This window comes from Diceros bicornis, chromosome 19 (assembly GCF_020826845.1).
Source record: "Diceros bicornis minor isolate mBicDic1 chromosome 19, mDicBic1.mat.cur, whole genome shotgun sequence".
NCBI classification, from domain to species: Eukaryota; Metazoa; Chordata; class Mammalia; order Perissodactyla; family Rhinocerotidae; genus Diceros; species Diceros bicornis.
This window is the reverse complement of record NC_080758.1, coordinates 47,767,031-47,789,887: the sequence shown is the minus strand read 5'-3', so window position 1 is coordinate 47,789,887 and position 22,857 is coordinate 47,767,031. Positions and strand designations below refer to the sequence as shown.

The 22,857-nt window shown below is 42.6% G+C and overlaps 1 long non-coding RNA gene across 5 annotated transcripts; it reads left to right on the top strand.

Moving 5' to 3' along the window:
- Positions 1-31: 31 nt before the first annotated feature.
- Positions 32-21,612, top strand: LOC131418728 (uncharacterized). Of its 5 annotated transcripts, none has more exons than XR_009222984.1 (4): positions 32-210; positions 2,652-2,845; positions 4,241-5,579; positions 21,421-21,612. It is a non-coding gene; the product is annotated as an uncharacterized LOC131418728 (long non-coding RNA). The 5 variants fall into 5 exon arrangements; XR_009222982.1 differs by having other exon boundaries at positions 4,155-5,579; XR_009222980.1 differs by having other exon boundaries at positions 4,146-5,579.
- The last annotated feature ends 1,245 nt before the right edge of the window (positions 21,613-22,857 follow it).

The following is a 22,857-nucleotide window of genomic DNA, read 5'->3' as shown; positions in this document are numbered from 1 at the left end:
CCGCGGCACCGGGACTTCCTCCCACGTGCGCGCCGTCCGGGAAGTGATGTCACGGCGCCGCCGCCGGGGAAGCCGGGAAGGAGGCTCGGGGCCGGGCTGGTTGTGGGATTCGGGGTTCTGCGGCTGACCGGGTGGTGGGGGCTGCGGCTGGCCTCGCTTGCGGCGTTAGCTTTCAGTGGTGCCAGCCCTGAAGCCCGAGGTCGACCTCATGTGAGTCGCGGGGAATCCCGGGATGCGCCGGCGTCTTGCTTCCCCAGCCCTCGGGTTCCACTGGGGCGGGATCCCCGTGCTCCGCAGGCGCCCGGGGAGGTCTTCCTTGCCGGTTTGATCACCTCCTTTTTCTCACCCATCTCAATTCAGAGTAGAATCAAAGCGTCTAAACACACTCATTATTTCTATGGCCTGGTTTCTCCCGGTTTTGTGCCACAGTACGTACTTGGACTATGAAAAGGAATATTTTTAGGTATTTTACACGAATGATGGCTGGTTTGCGTAACTCCCTTTAGTTATAAAAGGGGATCTAGCCGGCATTTAGCATCTAATTCAACCTTCCAGCTACATTTATGAGTATAAAATAATTGCTGGTATCACTCTCCAGCATTTGAGTGCTTACCACGTACTAAAGCTTTGGCTAAGGGATTATCTCATTTAATTGTCACGTGAACCTTCTGAGAGTGTTAACATATTATCATCTTCATGTAACAGATGAGAAAGCCAAGCTGTAAAGGGGTTAAGTTACTTGCTTATCGGGCCGGCCCCGTGGCTTAGCGGTTAAGCGCGTGCGCTCCGCGACTGGCGGCCTCGGTTCGGATCCCCGACGCCCACCGACGCGCCGCTTCTCCAGCCGTGCTGAGGCCGCGTCCCACATACAGCAACTAGAAGGATGTGCAGCTATGACATACAACTATCTACTGGGGCTTTGGGGGGAAAAAATAAATAAATGAAATTATGCTTGCTTATTCATACTGCTGTGTTTCAGTCCAAGTAAAGATCGTTTAATGCTGTCCTTACAGTAACAGGATGCTTTTATTCTTTATTTTCTGATGGCTTCAAATCCTTTTTTTAAGCATATACAAAGAGATCTGGAAGAAGAGATATTTATGTCCATTTGTTCAAGCCTGGAAGTGTTTCTCCATGGAATCCCCTCTTGGCTTGACAAATCACGCTCAGTCCTAAAGGCTCACCTCAAGAGGCCTCTATGAAAGTATTTCTCCGTGCTACCTGGTGTGCAAATATTTACTGCCCCTTCCTCTGTGGTCTGATGCCACTTTAAACTTCTTTAAACTGTTTAAACTGCTGGTGTGGAAATTAAGAGAAATGGTTAGCCCATATTTTACTTAAGGACAGCCAGAACTATTCCAGAGTATTATGTCTATTGTGAAGTCCCTCATTTCTTCTGGAAACAGGCCCTACTCATCAAGTATTTGGTTCCCCTAGGAGGTGCTGTGTTCTTGTAAGACCACACACAAGGTACGTGATTGAACAGCTGGGCAAATTGGGCCATTGAGAGTCCTTGCCCAGCATTTTTGAACTGAGAACCATAGGAAGGTAAGGCAGTCCCTCCCAGATAGCTGAAAGCTGAAAGAGAATGGGACTTGCTGCCAGTCCACAATGAGAGAAGCAGATTTAAGTCCCTGGTTCCAGTGGTTTTTGAGTACAGCTAAATCCCTCTTCCTGCAGCTTGGTTGGTAAACCTATTCTTTAATTCTATGAGCCAGTAAATTCTCCTTTTGTCCCAAGCTAGTTTGGGCTAAGTTCCCATCCCTTGCAAAGGAAAGAATCCAAACAAACCAGTAACAAAATTTGAGGAGTACACAGCTAATTCACCTGGGTGCTAGAATTGCTTTGCATAAAGGAGGTACAAAAATTGGAATTTTGGGCACTGAGAAAAGGGGAGGGTGAAAGTGGAAGTAGAGAAGAGAGGGAACCTGAAAGATGGCAGGAGGATATGGACTAAGTATTGTGAGATACCTTCCCCAGCCCAGTGTTTCTAATAAAGTCTACCAGACTCAGGCTCACTGTGGGGTTTGTGTTGTCGAATTTGAAAAAGAGTATGAGTCTCATGTCGGGGTCACTGTGGTGTACAGTCACAGGGCTGGGCAGCATAGCAGAGCTCAAGAAGCAGAAGAGGTGAGAATTTGTAAGCATTGGAAATTAGCAGGAATATTGAACCAGGCTTTGAACTTCTGTAGGATAGGAACCAGGAGGTTTTGAATCATTTTTGCCTAGACCTCAAGGGAGCAGGGGAGGCCTCCCAGCTGACATCTAGATTACATTAACGTGTAGACTATATAGAAACCAGAATGTGAACATTCATAAATTCATTTTAAAGCCTTGTTAACATTGTAATTATAGAAATGAATCTTTAAAAAATTTTGAAAAAACTATTGCTATCTGGATTATCAAGTGCTTCCTTTGCCTCATTATCTTTACAAAATTCATTGTGAATAACCTGATGTATTTAAAATAATAGTTGTGATAGTTAATTTTATGTGTCAACTTGACAGGGCCACAGAATGCCCCAATATTTGGTCAAATTTTATTCTGGGTGTTTTTGCAAGGGTGTTTTCCTATGAGATTAACATTCTAATTGGTAGAGTAAAGCAGATTGTCCTCCATAATGTGCATGGGCCTTATCCAGTCCATTGAAGGCCTGAACAGAACAAAAAGACCAGCCTCCCTAAGCAAAAGGGAATTCTCCAGCAGACTGCCTTCAGAATTCATCTGCACCATCTGCTTTCCTGGGACTCCAGGCTGCCAGCCTTTGGACTGGAACTACACCATCAGCTCTCCTGGGTTATCTAGCTCACACTGCAGATTTGGACTTGACAGTCTCCCTAATTGGGTGAGCCAATTTCTTATAATAAATCTCTTTATATATATATATATGTATACACACACATACATCCTATTGGTTCTCTTTCTCTGGAGAACCCTGACTAATACAGATTTTGGTACCAGGAATGGTTTGAGAGGAATAGAATCTTAAGAATGCATTTTCTGATTTGGTTCTGGGGCTTCTGGAATTGACTCTCTAATCTGATTAGATTTAAAGACACTGGGGACTATTTCCAGTAATAAAGAGAGCACTGATAGTACATGGTGTGATCTGGCAATAGAGATAGGCAAAATATCACCACTGGATATTCCTAATCAACCACTTATAAAAAGCAAGAATCTGGGTGACCATGTATATGATACTTCAAGCATTTTTGTCAAACTAACAAATATAGTGGGATTGGCTGGTTGCTCCTAACGTTGGTGGACAAAGTGGGGAGAGAAAAGGATGAACTCAGAGATTCAATTTCCCAGCTCAAGCACCACATAAATGACTTAAAAGAATCTATGTCTGCCCTGAAAGAAACCCTTATCCCCTGTAGCCACAGGGCTGAGATGGCTGAAAACCAAACTCAGAACCCTATCTACTATCTCAGAACTTTATCCTGGGAGTGAATTACAAAACAAATTGAATTCCCAGCCTCACTGATGTCTACTGATAAAGTGAGGGCAGTGTTTGGGAAGGAATGGATGGAATCCTAAAAGTTGGAATAAGGACATGTGGGAATACTGATGGAGCTGGGGGCATTGAGACCCTTAATTCTGATTAGTCTTGGACCACTTCCATCATGAAAGGGGCAGCATTTGTTCTTATTGGAACAGACACATGCTGGATACAAATTTGCCTTCCCTTCCCACAATGCTTCTGCCAAAACTGCCACCCGTGGACTAGAATGCCTTATCCACCATTATGGTATTCCAAAAAGCATTGCTTCTGATGAAAGAACTCTCTTCATAGCAATGAAGAACAGCAATGGGTCCATGCTCATGAAATTCACTAGTCTTGCTGTTTTCCCTACCATCCTGAAGCAGCTGGTAGGTAGAACAGTGGAATGGCCTGGTGAAGCCTCAGTTATACTGTCAGTTAGGGGGCAATGCCTTGCAGGGATGGGACAAGGTACTCCAGGAGGCTGTATATGCTCTAAAGCAGCATTCCATATATGGTACTATTTCTCCCATAGCCAAGATTCACAGGTCCAGGTATCAAGGGGTAGAAATAGGAGTGGCACCACTCACTATTACCCATAGTGACCCAGTGGCAAAATTTTTGCTTCCTGTTCCTGTAACCTTATACTCTGCGAACCTAGAGGTCTTAGTTCCAAAGGAAGGAATGCTTCCACCAGGAGACATGGTAATGATTCCACTGAACTGAAAGTTAAGACTGGCACCTGGCCATTTTAAGTTCAACAGGCAGAGAGGGAGTTACTGTGTTGGCTGGGGTGATTGACCTTGACTACCAAGAGGAAATTGGACTGCTACTCCACAAAGGAGGTAAGGAAGGGTATGTCTGGAATATAGGAGATCTCTTGGGGAATCTCTTAGTATTACCATGCCCTGTGATTAAAGTCAATGGAGGGCCGGCCCCATGGCTTAGCGGTTAAGTGCACACGCTCTGCTATTGGCGGCCCAGGTTCGGATCCCGGGCACGCACCAATGCACTGCTTGTCCAGCCATACTGAGGCAGCGTCCCACATACAGCTATGTATGTGGCTACAACTAGAAGAATGTGTGACTATGACATACAGCTATCTACTGGGGCTTTGGGGGAAAAAAAAAGGAGGAGGATTGGCAATAGATGTTAGCTCAGAGCCGGTCTTCCTCAGCAAAAAGAGGAGGATTAGCATGGATGTTAGCTCAGGGCTGATCTTCCTCACAAAAAAAATTAATAAATAAAGTCAATGGAAAACTACAGCCACCCAATTTAGGCAGGACTACTAATGGCCTAGACCCTTCAGGAATGAAGGTTTGTGTCACCCCACCAAGTAAAGAACCAAGACTAACTGAGGTGCTTGAAGAAGGCAAAGGAAATTTGAAATGGGTAGTGGAAGAAGGTAGTTATGAATATCAACTATGGCCATGTGACCAATTATAGAAATGAGAACTGTAATTGTCATGAGTATTTCCTCCTTATTTTGTTATGAATATGTTTGTGTGTGTGTATAAAGCAAATACCTTTGTTTTCTTTCTTCACTTATTCTCTTATCATGTAACATAAAATGTATTGACTATCACGATATTTAAGTATTGTTAATTTTACATAGTAGTATTTAAGTTACGGGGTATCAAGGAGAAGAGTAAACATCATTTAAGGACTTTGCATCTTCTTCTGGTTAAAGAGTTAGTAAGTTTTTGGTTGTACACAAGATAGTTGTTAGGAGAAGTATGAGCTTGTTATTGTCTTTATTTGAAGATGCATATGGGTGCCAGGTTGACAAGGGGTCGACTTGTGATGGTTAATTTTATGTGTCAACTTGAATGGGCTTGGGAGTGCCCAGTTAAACAGTATTCTTGGTAATTCTGCAAGGGTGTTTTCAGATGAAATTAAGATTTTAATTGGTAAAGCAGATTACCCTCATCCAACTGGTTGAAGGCCTGAATAGAACAAAAAGACCAGCCTTCTCAAGCAAGAGGGAATTCTCCAGCAGACTGCTTTCAGAATTCATTTGCACCACTGGCTTGGGATCTGTCTCTCGAGTTGACCGGCCCACACCAGATTTGGACTTGCCAATTTCCATAATCACGTGAGCTAATTTCTTATAATATATCTCTTTAACACATCCTATTAGTTCTCTTTCTCTGGAGAACCCTGACTAATACAATTGTCTTATTTATTTGCAAATTGTCATGTGCATGTTTGCTATTCATGTGAGATAGGCCTCCAATTAACTTCCTTTCCACTCTAAATCAATTTTTCTTGAGTTGAATGAATACTTTTTTTGCAGACTTTTGTTTTTAATTCAAATAAAACAAGTTTAGGACCTAGAAATTAATGTACTTTAGTTTGTTGGAGAAGAGATGCTATTTAAATTAGGAAGTAAGACTTATGAAGCTGTAACAATTAAGGCAATAAAGTATTGGTGCAGGAATAGACAAAGGAACCAATAGAAAACGAGCCCCAAAATAGACCTGCAAATGTATGAACACTTGAAAAATGATAGCAGTTGTACAGGAGAGAAGTGGGGAAAGGGTACTTTTAAAAATAATGATGCTAGGGGCCGGCCCCATGGCTTAGCGGTTAAGTGCACACGCTCCGCTTCTGGTGGCCCGGGTTCGGATCCTGGGCGCGCACCGACGCACCGCTTCTCTGGCCATGCTGAGGTGGCGTCCCACATACAGCAACTGGAAGGATGTGCAGCTATGACATGCAACTATCTACTGGGGCTTTGGGGGAAAAAAAAGGAAGAGTATTGGCAATAGATGTTAGCTCAGAGCCAGTCTTCCTCAGCAAAAAAAAGAAGAGGATTGGCATGGGTGTTAGCTCAGGGCTGATCTTCCTCACAAAAAATAAAAAATAAAAATAATGATGCTAGAATAATTCCTTATCTATATGGAAAAAATGAAATTGGATATCCTACCCAAAACTAAAAACAACTCCAGTTGGATTATAGTCCTAAATATGAACGGCAAAATTATAAAACTTTTGGAAGATAATATAGGAAAATATCTTTATGACATCTCGATCAGGGGGATATAAAAAACACTAACCATAAAGGGAAAGACTGATAAAATTGACTACACTGTAATTAAGAGCTGTGTTCCACGAAATAAGAAGACAATCCAACCACAAAGTTAGAAAAGACCATTGCAACACGTTATACAAATATAACTGACAAAGGGCTAATATGTAGTGTATTTAAGGAACTCTTACAAATCAATTAGAGCAAGGCGGAAAACCCAACAGAAAAATCAGGTAAAAGTTTGAACAAACCCTTCACCAAAGAGGAAATCTAAGTGGTCAAAATAGGTGAAAAAGTGCTCAGTCTCACAGGCCATCAGAGAACTGCAAATTAAAGCCACAATGACATGCCGTTATATATCCAAGAGATTGGCAAAAAGTAGAAAGTCTGATTATACCAAGTGTAGGTGAAGGTGTGGAGCAACAAGAGCTTTCCTCTGCTGCTGATAGCAGTGTAACTTGGTAGAATCTCTTAGAAAGACAATTTGATTTGATCTACTAAAATTGAAGATACACAAACTCTGCTACCCAGCAGTTTACTCCTGGGAGAACGCAAAACTATTCATAGCCCCATTGTTCAGGCTAGCCTAAAGCTGGAAACCACCCTGATGTCTTCAACATTAAAATAGATAAGTCGCAATTCTAAAAGTGGAATACTCTACAGCAATGAAAATGAATGAACTGGAGCTTACGCAAGAAATTATGGATCCTGATTCTCTACACAGGTCAGGCATGCACAACGGGGTCTGCATGGTATTTGTCCTTTGCATTTTTCTCAGCACTTAACTACTGTTAGTCAGTCATTCCTTTGGTGAACATTTGTTGAGCATCTACTGTGTGCCACCACGCAGGCAAGATAATTTTCTATAAAGAAGAGGGGAAAAGAGAGGGAAGGGATTACATACCCCAGGCTGTTTCTTCAAGCCCTCTTTCACCACCACCATTGCTCCTCCCCTTGCCAGGCATCCTTCTCAGCTTCCCCATCTCCCCACCTCCACCCCCAGGGAGCTCATTGACTGCTCTTTGCAGATAACTTGGCCTTGCCCCAGCTTTTCTAACAAAATACCCAGAGAAGCAGGAGTCTCAATTTTGTTTGAAATGTATTATGACAGCTTCCATTCTTCCGTATAAAGCCCCATCAACTGTTTAAAAAGAGCTGCCCTTTTTAAGTCATATTATGAAAAGAAAAGTCCAGTGTTCTCTTATAATATTTTAATAAAAAATTTAGCTCCTAGAAAAATCCAGATTGAAATGGTTGAACAAAAGAGAAATGTTCTGTTCCACTTTTACCCAGTTTATATACATATGCAAGATACTATTGAAGTGACTATAGTCACATTTTTCTCACTTATTTTTAGTGACAATATTTTGTGTTTATCTGGTATACATTTCAGAAGAAAACATCTTTGCACCCTTGGGTCTAGGGTGGGGATCAGGACTCAACTCTCTTGGACATTGCCCTCCATTGAAGTTGAGGGATTTGCTGACATCAATTCAGTTCAAATCTAAAATGAACCTTGGTTGTTAAGGAGCTTTGTGGCTTTGGAATCAGAAACTCGGAGTCTAGTCCTGGTAGGGTGTGATGGTTAATTTTATGTGTCAACTTGGCTGGGCCATGGTGCCCAAATATTTGGTCAAACATTATTCTGGATGTTTCTGTGACGATGTTTTTTGGGTGAGATTAGCATTTAAACAGGTGGACTTTGAGTAAAGCAGATTACTCTCCATAATCTGGGTGGGCCTCTTCCAATCACTTTAAGGCCTCGATAGAACAAAGACAGACCTCCTCTCAGTAGGAAGGAATTCTGCTGGCAGACTACCTTTGGACTCAAACTGCAACTCTTCCCTGAGTCTCCAGCCTGCCAGCCCACCCCATCAGATTTTGGATTTACCAAGCTTCCACAATTGTGTGAGCCAATTCCTTAAAGTAATCTCTCTCTCTCTCTCTCTCTCTCTCTCTCTCTCTCTCTCTCTCTGTCTCTCTCTCTCTCTCTATATATATATGTATATGTTTGTGTGTATATATATATGTATATGTATGTATATGTTTGTGTGTATATATATATGTATATGTATGTATATGTTTGTGTGTATATATGTATATGTTTGTATATATATTTATATATACACACACCTGGTTGATTCTGTTCATCTGAAGAACCCTGACTAATATATTGGGCAAAATGCTTAACCTTTTATTTATTTATTTATTTATTGTGAGGAGATCAGCCCTGTGCTAACATCTGCCAATCCTCCTCTTTTTCTTGCTGAGGAAGACTGGCCCTGGGCTAACATCCATGCCCATCTTCCTCCACTTTATGTGGGACGCCGCCACAGCATGGCTTGCCAAGCAGTGCGTCGGTGCACGTCCAGGATCCCAACCGGCCAACCCTGGGCCGCCGCACCGGAGCGCGTGCACTTAACCACTTGCGCCACCTGGCGGGCCCAATGCTTAACCTTTCTAAACCTTAGTTTCTTCAAGTGTAAAATGAGGATTATACACTTCACAGGATTTCTGTAAAGATTCAATGATATAACACTCAGAACACAGTCCCAAACATGCTAAGCACCCAACAAGTCTTAGCGATTGGATGGTTATCTGTTGGGTTCCACAATGTTTGCCTTGAAAAAGCCTCACAATTTTATTAGCATGTTCCACTTAAAAGGTTTTTGGATAATTTAATAATCTAACAGAGCCTCATTTTTCCAGCCCCCACCTACTAAGTTTCCAACATCGAGACTGTCTTCATTCTCTCTCCCTTATATTTCTTGTTCATTCCTACCTTAGTATACTGCTAGTCTTCCCACTGCCTTTCTGCCAGTTCAGACTCTTACTTGTTCTCTGCTCCATGAATCTCTTCCAGCGCATGAGCTCAAACTGGCTCCTGCCCACTATCGTCTTCCATAGCACTCCCTGACTTCTAACATATGGTATTGCTTCTTACATTATTTTCTATTTCATTGTGAACAACTTTCCTCTCCTATGTCAGAATAAGCTAGGCTTTGCTGCAGTAATAAGTAATACCTGAAATCTCATTAGCTTACCATATGTGGGGTCGGACTACTCTCCAGGGATGTCCTCCATGTGGTGACTCAGGGCTCCTGCTGCTTTCGTCTTATAATTCTGCCAACTCCACACATGACCGCCACAGTTGCTACCAAAAGAAAAGACAGGGCAGAAGAGCGGCCCTGGATGTTTTTAAGGGCCAGGCTTGGTGGTGTATTACATTATTTCTACTCACATCTTTTTGACCAAAACTCAGTTACATGGTCTCAACCAAACTGCAGAGGAGATTCAGAAATATAGTCTTCCTGAGTGCCCAAGATTAGGAGGAAACAGGATTGGTGAGCACATAGCATTATCTCTGCCACGCTCCTTAATTAAGTTGCAAATCAAATTCTTAAATATATATTTAAGGTCCACAGTGTTGCTACATATGTTGGGTACTATAAGCAAAATAAGTTGTTGCCCTCAGGGAGTGTATCATCAGTAGCAAGGACAAGATACAACCACAAAACATGAAATAATAAAATAAGTCATAGTTTGACCAACAATAAACAGATCTCACACGGTGTATGATTAAAATCCCAAATGAATTGCACAGACGATAATTGCTACAGACATATAAAAAAGCTGGAGATGTAGTCATCTAACGGGGTTGTCAGAGATGAAAGGGAGAAAGTAGAATGACACTGAATCTTGAAATATCAATAAGATTTGGTTGGAAATAAGGAGATGTGGAAAGACACTGTAAGTTCCCTGGAGTCGGGGACATGTCTTTTTATCTTGTGGTGGGCGTCCGGTAGATTCTCAATAAATATTTTTATTAAATTGAATTCTTAGAGCAGTAGTTCTCAAAATGTGGTCCAGGGACCCCTAGGGTCCCAGAGACCCTTTCCAGGGGTCCATGAGGTCAAAACTATTTTCATAATAATATTAAGATGTGACTTACCCTCTTCACTGTCATTCTCCAAGTGTATAGTGGAATTTTTCAGGGGGTATGTGATGTAATATCTCAACAGATTTAGTATCAGAAGCAGATGTGACAATCCAGCTGTCTTCTATTAAGCCAGACATTGAAGAATTTCAAAAAATGTAAAACAATGCCAGTCTTCTCACTAATTTTTTTCTGTTTGGGAAAATATAGTTATTTTCATAAAAATGTTACTTATGTTAACATGATATGGGTTTCTTGTTATTTTAAGTGAATTAGTGTTTTAAAATTTTTTTAGGTTTGATTTCTAACATGGTAAATGTTTACAGATACAGGGCCGGCCCCGTGGCTTAGTGGTTAAGTGCGTGCGCTCCGCTGTTGGCGGCCCGGGTTCGGATCCCTGGCGTGCACTGACGCACCGCTTCTCCAGCCATGCTGAAGCCGCGTCCCACATACAGCAACTAGAAGGCTGTGCAGCTATGACGTACAACTATCTACTGGGGCTTTGGGGGAAAAAAATAAATAAATAAAATGTTTACAGATACAATTACCTAAACAAAAGCTCCTTGGGGTGCTCAATAATTTTATAAAGGAGTCCTGAGGCCAAAAACTTTGAGAACCTCTGTCTTAGAACGTAAAAATGGGGGCCGGCCCGGTGGCGCAAGTGGTTAAGTGCTCGCGCTCTGCTGCGGCAGCCCGGGGTTCACCGGTTCGGATCCCGGTGTGCACCGACTCAGTGCTTGGCAAGCCGTGCTGTGGCGGCGTGCCATATAAAGTGGAGGAAGATGGGCACGGATGTTGGCCCAGGGCCAGTCTTCCTCAGCAAAAAAAAAAAAAAAGGAGAATTGGCAGATGTTAGCACAGGGCTGATCTCCTCACAAAAAATAAATAAATAAATAAAATTTAAAAAGTAAAAAAGAACGTAAAAATGGAAATGGAGTCTACAAGTTTCTGCTCTTAGAACCCATCTAAAGCTACTTATTCAAATTTCTAGGATTTTGTATGTTCAGATCTTCTCCCAAATGCTCCTTGCAACCTAAAACAATCTGCAAGCATTATCAAGTGTAATTCACAGGTACAAATGAACATGACATTGGTGAGCAAATACACAAAACATGTTTGTTCATATGCAGTCTAATCCTCATTGAGCTTTAGAATATAGGTCAGAAATGTAGATACTGAAAGGTAATACGGAAATATAGATAACTGAAAGATGCCTTTTTTTGTTTTGTTTTTTTGGTGAGGAAGATCAGCCCTGAGCTAACATCTGTGCCCGTCTTCCTCTGTTTTGTATACGGGATGCCACCACAGCATGGCTTGACGAGCAGTGTGTAGGTCCGCACCCAGGATCTGAACCTGCGAACCCTGGGTCACTGAAGCAGAGTGCGCAAACTTAACCACTATGCGACTGGGCTGGCCCCTGAGAGATGCATTTTTAAGGCCTCGATATGTACACGTTGCTAAATGTATTCAGACAGATTATTTAACTCTAAACTTTTTCAGTCTGTGCTCACACCTTAAGTCAACCAAAGACATATAACAATGAGTAGTGTACCCCAAACTGTGTGAGAAAGGGGCTCTGTGGTCAAATAACTTTGGGAGCTCTGGGTTAAGTTGAGCTAAGCAGCCTGCATTTCTGTAGCCATCTTAGTGTCTAATTTTCTCTAACCACAAAAACCCTTTTCTTTTTTTAACAAGGCATTTTGTGGGTCTTATATCCCTCAGATATTTTGGGAAATGATGCTGCTTATGTATAAGTGTGTACAGGCTGCTCCTGATGTTTTAACAAGCTTTGGCTGTATGTACTTAGGTTTCAAAGAACAGGATTTGACCAAAACCACGAATCTAAATCCATACTTGTTATTGCATGGATTTAGATGACAAATCCCATGCTCTAAAACATAACCCCAAATAGTCAAAGCCCGCTAGAACGTAATTCGCTTTTAAAGCAGGTACAAGACGTCCGAGATCCAGCACTATGAAAGGGTCCAAATTCCATAATATGACATTTGGGAAAATTCTGGCAGATTTCTGTTTAAGGCCACAGGTTGTATTGTCTCCTGAAGCAAAAGACAGGAAGTTGACAGAAGGCACATGTTTCAAAGAGTTGAATGGTAATAATTCCCTCTGGGGGTATAAATGGAGGAAGCTGGGTGGAAAAGACCTCATTTAAAGGATAATAAAATGTAAAGCACCCAGAAGTGTTGCAGGTGAGACCTCAACCCTACAAGCTGATGAGCAGGCCCAGACTTTTATTTATAGTGACATGAATGACATTTATCTGCCTTTCACTAGAACATCTAATCCACTTGTCAAGGTGTGTCTTAAACGGAGACCTGATTTCTGGTCAGAGTTGGCGGGCTTCGAATACAAATGTGACTGCCCTGGCTGAAATTCCTGATTGAAAAAAAACATTGAGATATGAAATCATTGGGTAAATATATCAACTGGATTTCAGGTTGCCTCAGAGAGGACATTGCCTGAAGAGGGTCTTGGCTTTGTGATAGAAACTGTGGTCTGTCAATTAAAGTAGAAGTGGAGATGAATTACCGAGAGATTCACAAACCTCAATATCTCCCTACATAGTCCCTAAGTACAATCATTATAGAATTATAGATGTTTCTTTCTTCTCCCTAATTGTTAACACAGTCCAGTTTTATTTATTTATTTATTTATTTTTGTGAGGAGATAGCCCTGTGCTAACATCTGCCAATACTCCTCTTTTTCTTTTTTTTTTTTTTTTTTTTTTTACTGAGGAAGACTGGCCCTGGGCTAACATCCGTGCCCATCTTCCTCCACTTTATATGGGACGCCGCCACAGCATAGCTTGCCAAGCAGTGCGTCGGTACGTGCCCAGAATCCGAGCCGGCGAACCCCGGGCCGCCGCAGCAGAGCGCACGCACTTAACTGCTTGCGCCACCAGGCTGGCCCCAACACTGTCCAGTTTTAGGAAGTGAAAATCAGGATGACTCAGGAACATCTACAAAAGCTGCCCGGGTGCTATAGTTAAGGAACTGTGGGAGATCCAGGGTATGGTTCTCTCTTAAGGAGCTTGTTATAGGTGATGCGATAAGGCATAACCACATTTAAAAAATTAAGTAATGATAAGCAATTTGAATAACAATTCAAGAAAAGAAAGGTCACGGTTATTTCCAAACAAATTAAACAAACAATTTACTGTAAGAGTTCGGAGAAGGGAAAGAAGAAACGGTTGCCATGGGTAGGGAGTCAAGGAAGAATTTATGGAGGAAGTGGGATTGGAACAAGTTTTGATGGAAGAGTGAGATAAATAAGATCTTCACTAAGATGGTGTGTCGTTGATTAACTCCAGCCATAGTGATCCCATTGCCCCCAGGCACACTCTCCTCCTGTACTTCTTGTCCATATGCTGCTTTGGTCCTGTAATCCACACTGCAGTCCGTTGTTCTTCACTGTAGGGTCTTTATGTGACAGAGCTGCACCTCATCTTCATACTAGATGACAAGCACCTTAGGAAAGTCTCTCCTGTTTCCTCTTAGCCTTGTGAACAGCTGTGCTCAAATATAGTTCTATTTTTTTAACCAATCAACTTTATTTAGGTATAATTTACATACATTAAAATGCATCCACTTTCAGTGTACAGTTGAATGAATTTTGACGATTGTATACAGTTGGGTAACCACCTCTACAACCAAGATATAGAATAATTCCATCGCCCTAAAAAGTTCCCTTGTGCTCCTACACGATGGCAACTCCCTCCTCACCCCTGGCCTCAGGCAACCATTGATCTGCCTTTTGTCCCTATAGATTATATTAGTTTCTTCTAGAGTTTCCTATAAATGAAATCATACCACTTATAGTCTTTTGTCTGGCTTCTTTTACTCAGCATAATGTTTTTGAAATTCATCTATGTGTGTGAATCAGGTTTTTTTAGCTGTGTGGTATCTTGTTGTATAGATGTACTACAATTTGTTTACACATTCACCTCTTGATGGATATTTGGGTTGTTTCCAGTTGTTTGGAATAAAGCTTCTATGAACAATCATGTACAAGTTTTTTTGTAGAAATACACTTTCATTTCTTTGGAGGAAATATTAGGTATAAGGGTTGCATAGTAGGTATATGTTTAACTTTGTAAGAAGCTGCCAACCTGTTTTCAAAGTAGTCGTACCATTTTACCTAAATACATGCTTGATGCTTTTAGGAATGGCCTCCATGAGCATCACTGTCACTGCCAAAAAACCTTGGAAGGCTCTCTGATTTCTATAGAATGGAATTCACACTAAGTCTAGCATTCTTGGTCTTCTACCATCTGCCCTCATTTCACTTTTCAGACTTCGTCTTCTGCCACTCTAGTACATGCTTACTGCACTCACGCACACAGTGAACTGCTTTCGTGTCCACAGCTGAGCCAGAGATAAGTGATAGTGCTTCCAGGACTGCAAATGGATTAGCAGTAGTTCAGCTCCTCTTTGTGTCTTGTCCATGTGACCAGTGGCACACACTTACCAGCCAAGTGGTCAGGGTTAGGCACACACTTGGACGTGTAACTCACCACATTCTTAAGACAAATGTCACAGACATTATTAATCTTGAAATTTTATTTGTCTCTAAATGTGTTTCTAGGATTTCAGGATTTTCTTGAGGGGAAGGAAGTACAGAGGGCATTCTCTCTTTGTAGATTCAGTCCACAGACATTTAGTGAGCATCTACTATGAACAAAGCTTTGTGGGAGACACAGATATGCAGTGTCTCTGTAGGATGGGTGTGAGTCCCTGTAGCATCTACAAGGGGGGAAGTAGCAGACAGCTCTTAGAAAGCCTGAAGTAACTTAGTGGGCGGATGCAATTTTAACTGAAGCACAAACTGGAAAATTCGTTCATGACAATTACAAAGAGGAAGAAAAAAGAAAAAAATGCAGCCCACCGTGCCTCATTATTTATTCATTGCTTAAGCAAATAAACTTAAATCATCCATTTGGTGATGCTGAATTTGAATGAAATCTTATCGCAATTAGAAGCATCATCGGGGGGCAAGATTTGGCCCCATAAAGTCTTCTGGGCTCAGCTTGTGGTTTCTTTAAGGTAATGCTAATCATGAAGATAAAAAGAATGGAGGGAAGAAGAATTGTGCATTTTAAAAATCACCAGTGTTCAATTTTGCTTGTAAGACTATGATATCAATTTGAAGGAGAAAATATATTAATTTAGTGTAGAAAGTGTACAAGCACCATTTCTCATTTCTTCTCTTTTTTTTTTTTTTTTTGGTGAGGAAGATTAGCCCTGAGCTAACATCTGTGCCCATCTTCCTCTACTTTATGTGTGGGACACCTGCCACATCATGGCTTGATGAGCGGTGCGTAGGTCCACGCCCAGGATCCGAACGCGCAAACCCCAGGCCACCGAAGTGGAGTGTGCGAACTTAACCCCTACGCCACTGGGCCGGCCCCTCTTCTCCCTATTTTTTAAACCTGGTTCACACTGTTCTGTGAATCCCCATATTCTTTTGTGAAATGAATCTTCCACCTGGACTAGTGCGTTCCATGTTTCTTAAATAGAATCATTCAAGAAACTTGCATTAGAACCAAAACATAGAATTGGACTCTTGTGTTATGCAAAAATGAGTCGTCATTTGACTTGTGGCTGCACAATGTGGGAGCTGCTCATACTCCAGAATTTAGCACAGCACAATAGGAGAATGCCTTAAATTAATTAGTGCTCTCAGGAATGTAACAAAGGTGAGGATCCAAAAGCTTTTCTGTGAGTGAATGGCAGTAACACATTTCTATCTCTCTATCATGGAATCACTTGCTTAAGGAGAACCTGCTTAGAAATCTCTACCTTTTACAGAGAGCACTTTAGCCAATGGTTGGGGAAAAAAAGAGGGTTTTATGGCACCAAAGACCAGGATTATTTTTCATGCAGCTGACCCTATCACCTGAGGTAAATCAAATGACCTGAAACTCCAAAGATGCATTTTCCTTCTGTCTAGTACACAGAGATGCTACAGTGTCTGAGCCTGGCTTTTATTGTCCAATTCATAGAGTTAGTCTCTTTCTAAAATCTCATTCATTTTTGCTCAGTGCCCCTAGCACTGTCAGGCTAGGAATGCTCCTTTCTGAAAAGGTGCTGCACTGAAGAGAAGGGCAGCCCTTCTTGAGAGGGATAAGACACCTGGAGCTTTAACTTTAGTTAGTGACCCCAGTCATAGGGCCTAGCTCCTAAACCAACTGCTACGTTGCATGGCCTTTCACCTCCTTTGGATCCCACCACCCTCACCTGTAAAACAAGGAGCTAAACCAAGTCACCTCCAAGGACCCTTCCGGGTCTAACAGTCCTGCTCCCTCCCTTGTGACGTTTGTGATCTGCCTTTAATACGTGGATACACACAGCCCTTTTGCCGCTTGTTTTCAGCTGTGTGGGTCTTCCCTTCCCTTCTTGGAGTCATTCAGTGCATTCAGTGACGTCTGACAAATCCTGATGGAGCAGCTGCTGTGTGCCAGACTCTGCAGTAGGTGCTGGATGCTCAGCACAAAATACCTGCTCTCCTAGATTTTACAGGCTTGTTTGGGGTGGGGAGTGGGGTGGGAGAGAAATAGCAAATAAGTGAAGAAATAATGTATAATAGTGTTGGGTTGTGATAAGTGCTATGAAGTAAAATAAAACAGGGCAAAGAGATGGGGAATGACAGTGGGGTGGGGCCTCTATTTTAGAGCCAAGGAAGGCCATTTTTTTAAACTGGAGTGTAACTGACATATGATTCTGACACCAATTCAAAGGCGGGTTTTCTCCCCACATCACCAAGCAATTCTATGACACCAGCTGGGTGTCTGACAATTCAAGTCAATTCTGACACTATCTTCCTGGAGATAGCGTCAGATCCCACAGGTTAAGGGCTCAGTCCTACAAGACTGTGCCCCCTGCGCCCCACTTCAGAGGCCAATCACAAGTCCAAGTTGTCACCTGTGCCTCTGACCAAATGGCTATAGATTGAAGGTTTCCACGACCTCCTCCTCTGGTTCAATTAATTTGCTAGGGCGGCTCACGGAACTCAACCATTCTACTTACTAGATTACTGGTTTATTATAAAAGGGTATAACTCAGGAACAGCCAGATGGAAGAGATGCACAGCGGAATGTATGTATGAAGCGACACGGAGGTTCCATGCTCTCTGAGCCACCACTCTCCCCGAATCTCCACACGTTTGCCAATCCAGGAGCTCTCTGAACTCTGTCCTTTTGGGTTTTTATGGAGGCTTCATCTAGTAGGCATGATGATCATTAACTCCATTTCTAGCCCTTCTTTTCTCCCCAGAAATCAGGGAGTGGGACTGAAAGTTCCAACCTTCTAATCAAGGTGGCTTCCCCTAGTAACCAGCCCCCATCCTTAGGTGCTTTTCAAAAGCCGTTTCATTAACATAACAAAAGACACATTTATCAGCTCATCACTTAGGAAAGTCCAAGGCTTTGAGGAGCTTGTGCCGGCAACCAGACAAAGACCAAATGTATATTCTTATTATAAATCACAATATCACAACATGCCATAAGCTGAACAGTTCTTAAATGTTCAGTCAGTGAGTTTTGGCAATTGTACAGACTTGTGGTAGTCTTAAAACATGTCTGAAAATTCTGTAGCACTCTTCTCATCATTCCCTACCTTGAATTTGGACTGGCCTTAGTGACTTGATTCCAATGCACAGGATGTGGCGGAAGGGACACGATGTGACTTCTGAGGCTAGGTTAGGAAAGGCAATACAGCTTCCACCTGGCTCCTTCTCCGCCCCGCTCCCAATCCGTCCTCCACGCTATAAGGAAGCCAAGCAGCTACATGGAGGGCCGTGTGTAGGCGTCCGGGCCGACAGCCCCGGCTGGCGTCCCGGCTAACGTCAACATCAAGCGCCGACTGTGTAAGTGAATGAGCCTGTGGATCATTCCAGCCCCCAACCTTCGAGTTTTCTAGCTGAGGTCCCAGACATCACAATAAATTGCCCCCACTGTGCCCTGTCGAAATTCCTCTTCTACAGAAACTCTGAAAGATAATTAATAGCTGTTTTGTGTAACTGAGTTTGGAGGCAGTTTGTTACACAGCAATAGATAACAGAAACAACACCCATGTAATCACTATCCAAAATAAAATACAAAACATTTTCATTACCTCAGAAAATTCCCTTGTGCCCCTACCAGTCAATTCCCTGCTCCACCCAGAGGCACCTCTTTCTAACTTTTACTGTCAGAGGTTAGTTTTGCTTATTCTAGAGAGGGAAGGCCCTTTGGATGAAATGAGCTCTGATTAGACACCTGCAGGAAGTGAAGGAGTGAATGATCCATACAGAGATCCATGGAATCTAGGTAGAGGGAACAGCCAATGTGAAGGCACCCGGACAGGAATGTGCCTGGCGAGTTTGAGAAACAGCAAAGAGACTAATGTGGCCAGAATGAAGTGAAGAGGAGAGGAGCTGGGAGAGGGAGCAAGATCAGATTAGGTAGAATGTTGATGACCACAGTGAGGAATTTAAGTTTTATTCTGGGCGAGGGGAGAAGCTATAAGAGTTTTTAGGACAGAAGGACATGGTCTGACTTAGATTTTAAAAGGAAGTCTGAAGGTTATGTGGAGAATTATGAGATGGCAAAAGTGGAAGCAAGGAGGACTGTGTGGTGGTTAAAGATGACCACAAGTTCTTTGCCATTCTTCCCATCACAAGGCAGAGTTTATTTCTTATTGCTTGAATCTGGGCAGGTCCTGTGACTGCTTTGACCACAAGAACACACAGAATAACTCAGTGTAACTTCCAAGGCTGCAATTTAAGAAATCTGCGTCCTCCCTTCACTCCTATCCTAAACACTCTCCAGTAGCCTCAGTGCATGGAATGCTCTCTCTTAGAACCCATGCTGTAGGGAGGCTGAAGCAGTTATGTGCAGGGGGGAGCCCCACATGGAGGGGAACCAAGGCCACTGGCTAACAGCTCCTGCTGAACTCCCAGCTGTGATGGCAGCCATCACAAACTGCCAAGCATGAGAGTGAGGTCATTTCATCCTTCTAGCCATCCTAGCAACCCAGCTGGCAACACCTGAAACTGTAGAACCACCTGGTCAAGCCACAGAATCATGAGAAATAATAAATAAACGTTTTTGTTGCTTTAAGCCACTCATTGTGGGATTGTTCATTACGCAGCAATAAATGACTGAAACAATCTGTTAGGAGACTATTAGTCTGGGTAGGAGATAATAGTGGCTTTGTCTAGGACAGTAGGAGTGGAGGCAGTAAGAAGAGAGATGACAAGATTTGTTATTGTGAAGTAAGAGAGAAAGAAAAGAAACAGGACTAATGCCAAGGATTTAGGCCTTAACACTTGGAAGAATGGAGTTCGTCATTTACTGAGATGGGAAGAATGACAAAGAAGCAGGTTTGGGGAAGAAGTCAAGAATTCAGATTTGGATATGTTAAGTGTGACAGGCCAATTAGATTTCCAAGTAGAAATGTTGAGTAGGCAGGTGAATCTGGAAGTCTGAAATCCAGAAGAAGAATTTGGGCTGGAGACTTAAATTTTTTTATTTATTTTTTTTGTGTCTGTGAGGAAGATCAGACCCGAGCTAACATCCATTGCCAATCCTCCTCTTTTTTTTTTGCTGAGGAAGATTGGCCCTGAACTAACATCTGTGCCCATCTTCCTCTACTTTATATGGGACACTGCCACAGCATGGCTTGACAAGTGGTGCGTCGGCGCGCGCCCAGGATCCAAACCTGCGAACCCTGGGCCTCTGAAGTGGAGCGCGTGCGCTTAACCGCTGCACCACCGGGCCGACCCCTGGAGACTTAAATTTGGAAGTCAGCAAATGTAAGTGATATTTAAAGTCATGAATATGGATGATATTTGAAGTCATGAATATGGATGCAATTACTTTGGGCTTATGTTAAAAAGGAAGAGAAGAATTCTGAGGACTGAGCCCCAAGGTACTCCAAAATTGAGGGTCAAAAAGGTGAGGAGAGGGGCCGGCCCCGTGGCTTAGCGGTTAAGTGCGCGTGCTCTACTACTGGCGGCCCAGGTTCAGATCCCGGGCGCGCACTGACGCACCACTTCTCCGGCCATGCTGAGGCCGCGTCCCACGTACAGCAACTAGAAGGAGGTGCAACTATGACATACAACTATCTGCCAGGGCTTTGGGGAGAAAAAGGGAAAGAAAGGAAGAGGATTGGCAATAGATGTTAGCTCAGAGCTGGTCTTCCTCAGCAAAAAGAGGAGGATTGGCATGGATGTTAGCTCAGGGCTGATCTTCCTCACAAAAAAAAAAAGGTGAGGAGAAATCTCAAGGGAGACTGAGAAGAAACTGCCAGTGAGGTGGGAGGGAAATCAAGAGAGTGCATTCTGGAGGCCAAGAAAAGAGCATGTTTCAAGAAGGGAGTGAACAACTGTGTCCAGTGCAGCAGATCCACTCCTTGAGAGCAGCTATGAAGCCTGCTACTTGTACCAGTCATTTGACGTTTGTTGAGACTTGCTCTGTGGCTGAGTATGCAATTAATGTTTACTAATGTTTTCTGCAGCAGAGGGGTGCAGTATTCTGTATATGTCAGATAAACCCTGCTAATTCTGTTCAAATCCTTTATACCTTTCCTTATTTTCTTTGGTCCGTTTGATCTATCCATCACTGAAAGCAGCATGTTAAAATTACCCACTAATGGGTGGTTTTATGTCTTTGTAGTTTTGTCAATATTTTTTCTTTATATTTTTGAGGCTATGTTATTAGAGACATTTAAATTTAAAATTGTTACAGTGTTACATCTTTATGAAGTGATTCTCTTTATTTTTAGAAGTGCTTTTTGTCATAAAAATCTAATTTGTATAAAATTAATGTAGCCATACTAGCTTTTTTTTTTTGATACTTACCAGATATGTAATTCCCCATCCTTTTTCTTTCACTCATTCTGTATTCTGATGATTTTTATGTGTTTCTTTCAAATGACAAATACTTTGCTGTTGTTATTATTTTTAACCCAGCCATCTCAGTCCAGATGCCAGACGGGAGAGTTAAGAAGCCATCCTAGACATCCAGCCCAGTTAAGCATTCAGGTGACTCCAGCTTCAGCCATGGGTGTTACCACATGCAAGACCCCAAGCAAGCACCACCAAGCTAAGCCCAGTCAACCCACAGAACTATGAGAAATAATAATAAATTGTTATTTCAAGCCATTAAGTTTTGGAGTGATTTGTTACACATCTATAGGTAACTGGAAGGCAGGACTTTCTAATATCAGAACAAATAGACTAGAGAAAATTATAAAAAAGGAAAGCTAATGATTTGACTATATGTAAACTATTAAACTTTTGTAAAATTAAACTATATACATATATATATATATAAAGAGAGAGGCAGATTCTGCTTCCAGGGTCATGAGAAACGGAGGGCTCTGGGCCCCCTCTGGCCCCACAACAACTAGATGTTACACACTCTTTGAGACATTGCTAGGCTCCCAAGAAGCTGGTGAGATCTCCAGGCGCCTCTCTCTCTCTTTATTCTCCAAACAAACTACAAAGCAGAGTTGAACCTGGTGGGCCTGGGAGCCAGGGGCTGGGCAGCGGAAGGCCAGCGTGGGAGCGCCCCAGGGCCAGGCCGGAGAAGCAGGGGTGGTGGCAGTAGAGAGCGGTGAGTCACTCTTTGGCCAGTAACAGAGTCCCACAAGGACCTTCAAGGACACACCTAAAATCCGACAAAAGTTAGATTTGATAGCATGCTGCCAGAGGGAGACAGTGCCGGGGGAGTCACAGAGTCCCTCACCAAACAAAGGAAGAGACAGGGATAGTCTCGGATTGGAGGGAGGTGGAGTTTAGGTCAAATTTGAACAAAGCTGTATTTTGATAGGCTCTAAGCAAAGCCAGGTTGTGTATGAAGGAGGTAATATTAGGTCTGGACTCAGGATCCTATTTCCTTGCAAAATACAAAGTTGAGATAAATGTTAATGCTGTATTGGGTGGAAATGGAGGCTGCTTGCCTGTGTCAAAGTGACTCGAAATGCTCCTTCTCCAGGCACGAGGCAGATGCTGCATTCTCACTGATATGGGTTCAAACAGCAGAGTTTCTTTTTTGGAAAAGAATGATTTTAGAGAACAAGGTTTCTCAGCACCTTGTACTTTTTGTTGATTAGCAAAGCAGTTTTTGTAGGTTCTCATCTGAGTTCTGTAGCAACAGTTTGTTGAAAACAGCAAGGAAGAGAGGAGGCTGCAACCCAGATGATCGTCTCTGGTCTAAACCCTGGATGGGGGCTGAAGTGGTCTGGAGATGGGGATACCCTCCTCAGCCCATCCCCAACCCCTGCAAAGGCACAGTACATCCTTCTTTTAAGAAGGCTTTTCCAAGACAGGTCAAGAGGTTTCCAAATAATAAAAACAAGCTTTGTCTCCAACAAAGAGACATCCTTTCCAGATATCCCTAGAATA